Raw genomic sequence first — 7971 nt, forward strand, 5'->3', positions numbered from 1 at the left:
AAGCAAGATTTCTGGCTCTCACAGACCTGTAACTTCTTATTTAAGAGGCTCCTCTGTCCTCCACTCATTATCTGTATTAATGGCACCTGTTTGAACTTGTTATCAGTATAAAAGACACCTGTCCACAACCTCAAACAGTCACACTCCAAACTCCACTATGGCCAAGACCAAAGAGCTGTCAAAGGACACCAGAAACAAAATTGTAGACCTGCACCAGGCTGGGAAGACTGAATCTGTAATAGGTAAGCTGCTTGGTTTGAAAAAATCAACTGTGGGAGCAATTATTAGGAAATGGAAGACATATAGGACCACTGATAATCTCCCTAAATCTGGGGCTCCACGCAAGATCTCACCCCGTGGGGTCAAAATGATCACAAGAACGGTGAGCAAAAATCCCAGAACCACACGGGGGGACCTAGTGAATGACCTGCAGAGAGCTGGGACCAAAGTAACAAAGCCTACCATCAGTAACACACTACGCCGCCAGGGACTCAAATCCTGCAGTGCCAGACGTGTCCCCCTGCTTAAGCCAGTACATGTCCAGGCCCATCTGAAGTTTGCTAGAGAGCATTTGGATGATCCAGAAGAAGATTGAGAGAATGTCATATGGTCGGATGAAACCAAAATATAACTTTTTGGTAAAAACTCAACTCGTCGGGTGGAAACATCATGCTTTGGGGCTGTTTTTCTGCAAAGGGACCAGGACGACTGATCCGTGTAAAGGAAAGAATGAATGGAGCCATGTATCGTGAGATTTTGAGTGAAAACCTCCTTCCATCAGCAAGGGCATTGAAGATTAAACGTGGCTGGGTCTTTCAGCATGACAATGATCCCAAACACACTGCCCGGGCAACGAAGGAGTGGCTTCGTAAGAAGCATTTCAAGGCCCTGGAGTGGCCTAGCCAGTCTCCAGATCTCAACCCCATAGAAAATCTTTGGAGGGAGTTGAAAGTCTGTGTTGCCCAGCAACAGCCCCAAAACATCACTGCTCTATAAGAGATCTGCATGGAGGAATGGGCCAAAATACCAGCAACAGTGTGTGAAAACCTTGTGAAGACTTACAGAAAACGTTTTACCTCTGTCATTGCCAACAAAGGGTGTATAACAAAGTATTGAGATAAACTTTTGTTATTGACCAAATACTTATTTTCCACCATAATTTGCAAATAAATTCATTAAAAATCCTACAATGTGATTTTCTGGATTTTTTTTTTCCTCATTTTGTCTGTCATAGTTTAAGTGTAGCTATGATGAAAATTACAGGCCTCTCTCATCTTTTTAAGTGGGAGAACTTGCACAATTGGTGGCTGACTAAATACTTTTTTGCCCCACTGTACATACCCCTGTAATCACTGGACACTTTAATAATGTTACATATATTTCACTACTCTTCTCATATGTATATACTGTATTATATTATATTCTACTGTATCTTAGTCTATACCGCTCTGACATTGCTCGTCCATATATTTATATATTCTCATTTCCATTCCTTTACTTAGATTTGTGTCTATTATGAAATTGTATGATATAACCTGTTAGATATTACTGCACTGTTGGAGCAAGAAACACAAGCAATTCGCTACATAACATCTGCTACAGTGGCTTGCGAAATTATTCACCCCCTTGGCATTTTTCCTATTTTCTTGCATTTCAACCTGGAATTAAAATGCATTTTTGGGGGGGTTGTATCATTTGATTTACACAACCTACCACTTTGAAGAAGCAAAATATTTTTTATTGTGAAACAAACACTAAATAAGACAAAAAAAAAAACTTGAGCATGCATAACCCCCCCCCCCCCCCACAAAGTCAATACTTTGTAGGGCCGCCTTTTGTCTCTTGGGGTATGTCTCTATAAGCTTGGCACATCTAGCCACTGGGATTTTGCCCATTCTTCAAGATCAAAATTGCTCCAGCTCCTTCAAGTTGGATGGGTTCCGCTGGTGTACAGCAAACTTTAAGTCATACCACAGATTCTCAATTGGATTGAGGTCTGGGCTTTGACTAGGCCATTCCAAGACATTTAAATATTTCCCCTTAAACCACTCGAGTGTTGCTTTAGCAGTATGCTTAGGGTCATTGTCCTGCTGGAAGGTGAACCTCTGTCCCAGTCTCAGATCTCTGGAAGACTGAAACAGGTTTCCCTCAAGAATTTCCCTGTATTTTGCGCCATCCATCAATCCTTCAATTCTGACCAGTTTCCTAGTCCCTGCCAATGAAAAACATGGTGTTCTTGGGGTGATGAGAGGTGTCGGGTTTGCTCTAGACGTAGAGTTTTCCTTGATGGTCAAAAAGCTCAATTTTAGTCTCATCTGACCATAGTACCTTCTTTCATATGTTTTGGGAGTCTCCCACATGTGTTTTTATCTTTAAGCGATGGCTTTTGTCTGGCCACTCTTCTGTAAAGCCCAGCTCTGTGGAGTGTACAGCTTAAAGTGGTACTATGGACAGATACTCCAATCTCCGCTGTGGAGCTTTGCAGCACATTCAGGGTTATCTTTGGTCTCTTTGTTGCCTCTCTGATTAATGCCCTTCTTGCCTGGTCTGTGAGTTTTGGTGGGCGGCCCTCTCTTGGCAGCTTTGTTGTGGTGCCATATTCTTTCCATTTGTTAAAAATTGATTTAATGGTGCTCTGTGGGCTGCCCAAAGTTTCTGATATTTTTTTATAACCCAACCATGGTCTGTACTTCTCCCCAACTTTGTCCCTGACCTGTTTGAAGAGTTCCTTGGTTTTCGGGGTGCCGCTTGCTTGGTGGTGTCCCTTGCTTAGTGGTGTTGCAGACTCTGGGGCCTTTCAGAACAAGTGTACAGTTGAAGTAGGAAGTTTACATACACCATAGCCAAATACATTTAAACTCAGTTTTTCACAATTCCTGACATTTAATGCCAGTAAAAATTCCCTGTTTTAGGACAGTTAGGATCACCACTTTAATTTAAGAATGTGAAATGTTAGTAGAGAGAATTACTTATTTCAGCATTTATTTCTTTCATCACATTCCCAGTGGGTCAGAAGTGTACATACACTCAATTAGTATTTGGTAGCATTGCCTTTAAATTGTTTAACTTGGGTCAAACATTTCAGGTAGCCTTCCACAAGCTTCCCACAATAAGTTGGGTGAATTATGGCCCATTCCTCCTGACAGAGCTGGTGTAACTGAGTCAGGTTTGTAGGCCTTCTTGCTCACACACGCTTTTTCAGTTCTGCACACACATTTTCTATAGGATTGAGGTCAGGGCTTTGTGATAGCCACTCCAATACCTTGATTTTGTTGTCCTTAAGCCATTTTGCCACAACCTTGGAAGTATGCTTGGGGCCATTGTCCATTTGGAAGACCCATTTGCAACTAAATTTTAACTTCCTGACTGATGTCTTGAGACGTTGCTTCAATATATCCACATAATTTCCTCCCTCGTGATGCCATCGATTTTGTAAAGTGGACCAATTCCTCCTGCAGCAAAGCATCCCCACACCATGAGGCTGCCACCCCCTTGCTTCAACGTTGGGATGGTGTTCTTAGACTTGCAAGCATCCCTATTTGTGCTCCAAACACAACGATGGTCATTATGGCCAAACAGTTCTATTTTTGTTTCATCAGACCAGAGGACATTTCTCCAAAAAGTACGATCTTTGTCCCCATGTGCAGTTATAAAATGTAGTCTGGCTTTTTTATGCCGGTTTTGGAGCAGTGCCAGGTTATGTCGATATAGGACTCGTTTAACTGTGGATATAGATACTTTTGTACATGTTTCCTCCAGCATCTTCACAAGGTCCTTTGCTGTTGTTCTGGGATTGATTTGCACTTTTCGCACCAAAGTAAGGTCATCTCCAGGAGACAGAACGCGTCTCCTTCCTGAGCGGTATGACAACTGTGTGGTCCCATGGTGTGTATACTTGTGTAATATTGTTTGTACAGATTAACGTGGTACCTCCAAGGATGAACCAGACTTGTGGAGGCCTACAATATTTTTTCTGAGGTCTTGGCTGATTTCTTTTGATTCTCCCGTGATGTCAAGCAAAGAGGCACTGATTTTGAAGGTAGGCCTTGAAATACATCCACAGGTACACCTCCAAATGACTCAAATTATGTAAATTAGCCTATCAAAAGCTTTTAAAGCCTTGACATCATTTTCGGGTATTTCCCAAGCTGTTTAAAAGCCACAGTCAACTTAGTTTATGTAAACGTCTGACCCACTGACATTGTGATACTGTGAATTATATGTGAAATAATCTGCCTGTAAACAATTGTTGGAAAAATGTCTTGTGTTTTGCACAAAGTAGATGTCCTAACCGACTTGCCAAAACTATAGTTTTTAACAAGACATTTGTGGAGTGGTTGAAAAATGAGTTTCAATGACTCCAACCTAAGTGTATGTTAACTTCCGACTTCAACTGTATAAATACTGAGATCATGTGACAGATCATGTGACACTTAGATTGCACACAGGTGGACTTTATTTAACTAATTATGTGACTTCTGAAGGTAATCGGTTGCACCATATCTTAGGGTGAATAGCAAAGGGGTGAATACACATGCACGCAGCACTTTTCCGTTTTTTCTTTTTAATACATTTTTTAAAAAAGTTATTTTTTTATTTTACTTCACCAATTTTGACTATTTTGTGTATGTTCATTATATAAAACCCAAATAAAATGAATTTAAGTTACAGGGTGTAATGCAACAAAATAGGAAAAACACCAAGGGGAATGAATTATTAGATTATTTTGCAAGGCACTGTAAACATGTGTATGTGACCAACAAAATTTGATATGATTTGAAGACACCTTTTATTTGTATACAGTGGTATCTGTCAAACACAGTACATTGCAAAGTCACAGTAAATAGTGAACAGCAAAAGCAGTCCCAAAGTTTACCGAAAAAGTCCACCATTTAAAGAGTCATGGTATCACAACTCCTTAGCATTATATTTAAACAAAAAAGCTGAAATAAAAAGTCACCCATCACATTAGAAGTAACCTAAACATTGCCATTATACCAAGATTACCCATGCATAATAACACAGCAAGAATAAGAAAAAACAATTTATATATAAAGTGGGGTCCAAAATTGACACCCTTGATAAAGATGAGCAAGAATGACTATAAAATAAATAATTCAAATACTGAACTATACTGTATGCTCCGCCCAAAAATCATACCCTCAAGACATAACCTCTGTTATTGTTAGTGGTGAGAGGTTAGCATGTCTTGGTGGTACGATCTTTGAACCTCTCTAACTTTCTCACTCATCATTATTCACGATTCATTCAGGAATATCCATAATCATGGTAGCATCCACATATTTAATTCTTATTCATAATAAAAGTGACAAAAAAAATCACAATATATTATTTAACATTAATTTCTGTTGGGCACAAAATAATCTGAAATACAATCCAAATGAACTGCAAATGCATCCAACAAGTTTGTAGAGTCACAAGCTTGATGTAGTCATTGCGTGATAGGAATATGGCATGAAATACTCAACTTTTGACAACTTTATTTATGAGAATCTTTAAGGGTGTAAATTGTTTTGAGAGGAGAATATATTACTTGTTAAACAAAATCTCATTCTCTAACCAATTGAATTAGTATAAAATTATACAATTCCCCATAAAATGTAGCGTACAATATAGCGCAGTATTTGAATAAATTATTTTATAGAGTAATTATTGCTCATCTTTATCAAGGGTGTCAATAATTTCAGACCACACTGTGTATATATAAAACTAGCACCATTCCTACAGTGAAACATGGTGGTGGCAGCAACATCCTGTGGGGATGTTTTTCAGCGGCATGGACTGGGAGAATAGTCAGGATCGAGGGAAAGATGGACGGAACAAAGTACAGAGAGATCCTGCTCCAGAGCGCTCAGGACATCAGACTGAGGCGACAGTCCACCTCCCAAAAGTACAATGACCTTAAGCATACAACCAAGACAAAGCAGAAGTGGCTCCGGGGCAATTCTCTGAATATCCTTGAGTGGCCCAGCTAGAGCCCGGACTTGAACCCAATCAAACATCTCTGGAGAGACCTGAAAATAGCTGTGCTACGACGCTTCCCATCCAACCTGACAGAACTTGAGAGGATCTGCACAGAAGAATGGGAGAAACTCCCCAAATACAGGTGTGCCAAGCTTGTAGCGTCATACCCAGGAAGACTTGAGGCTGTAATCGCTGCCAAAGGTACTTCAACAAAGTACAGAGTAAAGAATTTCAATATTTTTGTAAATTTGATATTTCTCTTTTTAATTTTTTACGCATTTGCAAAAATGTGTAAAAACGTGTTCTTGCTTTATCATTGTGGGGTATTGTGTGTACTTTCCAAATGCACTGTGTATATACAGTTGAAGTCGGACGTTTACATACACTTGTGATGGAGTCAGTAAAACTCGTTTTCAACCACTCCACAAATTTCTTGTTTACAAACTATAGTTTTGGCAAGTCGTTTAGGACATCTACTTTGTGCATGACACAAGTCATTTTTCCAACAATTGTTTACAGACAGATTATTTCACATATAATTCACTGTATCACAAATCCAGTGGGTAAGAAGTTTACATACACTAAGTTGACTGTGCCTTTAAACAGCTTGGAAAATTCCAGAAAATTATGGCAGAAGCTTCTGATAGGCTAATTGACATCATTTGAGTTAATTGGAGGTGTACCTGTGGATGTATTTCAGTGCCTTTTTGCTTGACATCATAGGGAAATCAAAAGAAATCAGCCGATACCTCAGAAAAAAAATCTGGTTCATCCTTGGGAGCAATTTCCAAACGCCTGAAGGTACCACATTCATCTGTACAAACAATAGTATGCAAGTATAAACACCATGGGAACACGCAGCCCTCATACCGCTCAGTAAGGAGACGCATTCTGTCTCCTAGAGATGAACGTACTTTGGCGCAAAAAGTGCAAATCAATCCTAGAACAACAGCAAAGGACCTTGTGAAGATGCTGGAGGAAACAGATACAAAAGTATCTATATCCACAGTAAAACGAGTCCTATATCGACATAACCTGAAAGGCCGCTCAGCAAGGAAGAAGCCACTGCTCCTAAACCGCCATTAAAAAAGGCAGACTACAGTTTGGAACTGCACATGGGGACAAAGATCATAGTTTATGGAGAAATGTCCTCTGGTCTGATGAAACAAAAATATAACTGTTTGGCCATAATCATTATGTTTGGAGGAAAAAGGGGGAGGCTTTTTAAAAAACGTGTGCGAGCAAGGAGGTCTACATTGCCTGACTCAGTTACACCAGCTCTGTCAGGAGCAATGAGCCAGAATTCATCCAACATATTGTGGGAAGTTCGTGGAAGGCTATCCTGAAACGTTTGACCCAAGTTAAACAATTTAAAGGCCATGCTATCAAATACTAATGGAATGCATGTAAACTTCTGACCCACTGGGAATGTGATGATTTTGTATTTTCTACATTGTATAATAATAGTGAGGACATCAAAACTAAATAACACATATGGAATCATGTAGTAACCAAATACGTTTTAAACAAACACCCCTTGCTTTTGACAACTTTGCATGCTCTTGGCATTCTCTCAAACAGCTTCACCTGGAATGCTTTTACAACAGTCTTCAAGGAGTTCCCACATATGCTGAGCACTTTGTTGTTAGTGTGCCTTGAATTCTAAATGAATTACTGACAGTGTCACAAGCAAATTACCCACAAACCATCACACCTCCTCCGCCATGCTTCATGGTGGGAACCACACATGCTGAGATCCTCCGTTCACCTACTCTGCATCTCACAAAAACACAACGGTTGGAACTAAAAATAAAAAATGTGTACTCCTCAGACCAAAAGACAGATTTTCACAGGTTTAAAGTCCATTGCTCATGTTTTTTTTGGCCCAAGCAATTCTCTTTTTCTTATTGGTGACCTAGTAGTTGTTTCTTTGCAGGAATTTGACCATGAATGCCTGATTCACGCAGTCTCCTCTGAACAGTTGAT

Source organism: Oncorhynchus clarkii, chromosome 23 (genome assembly GCF_045791955.1).
Source record: "Oncorhynchus clarkii lewisi isolate Uvic-CL-2024 chromosome 23, UVic_Ocla_1.0, whole genome shotgun sequence".
Taxonomy (NCBI): Eukaryota; Metazoa; Chordata; class Actinopteri; order Salmoniformes; family Salmonidae; genus Oncorhynchus; species Oncorhynchus clarkii.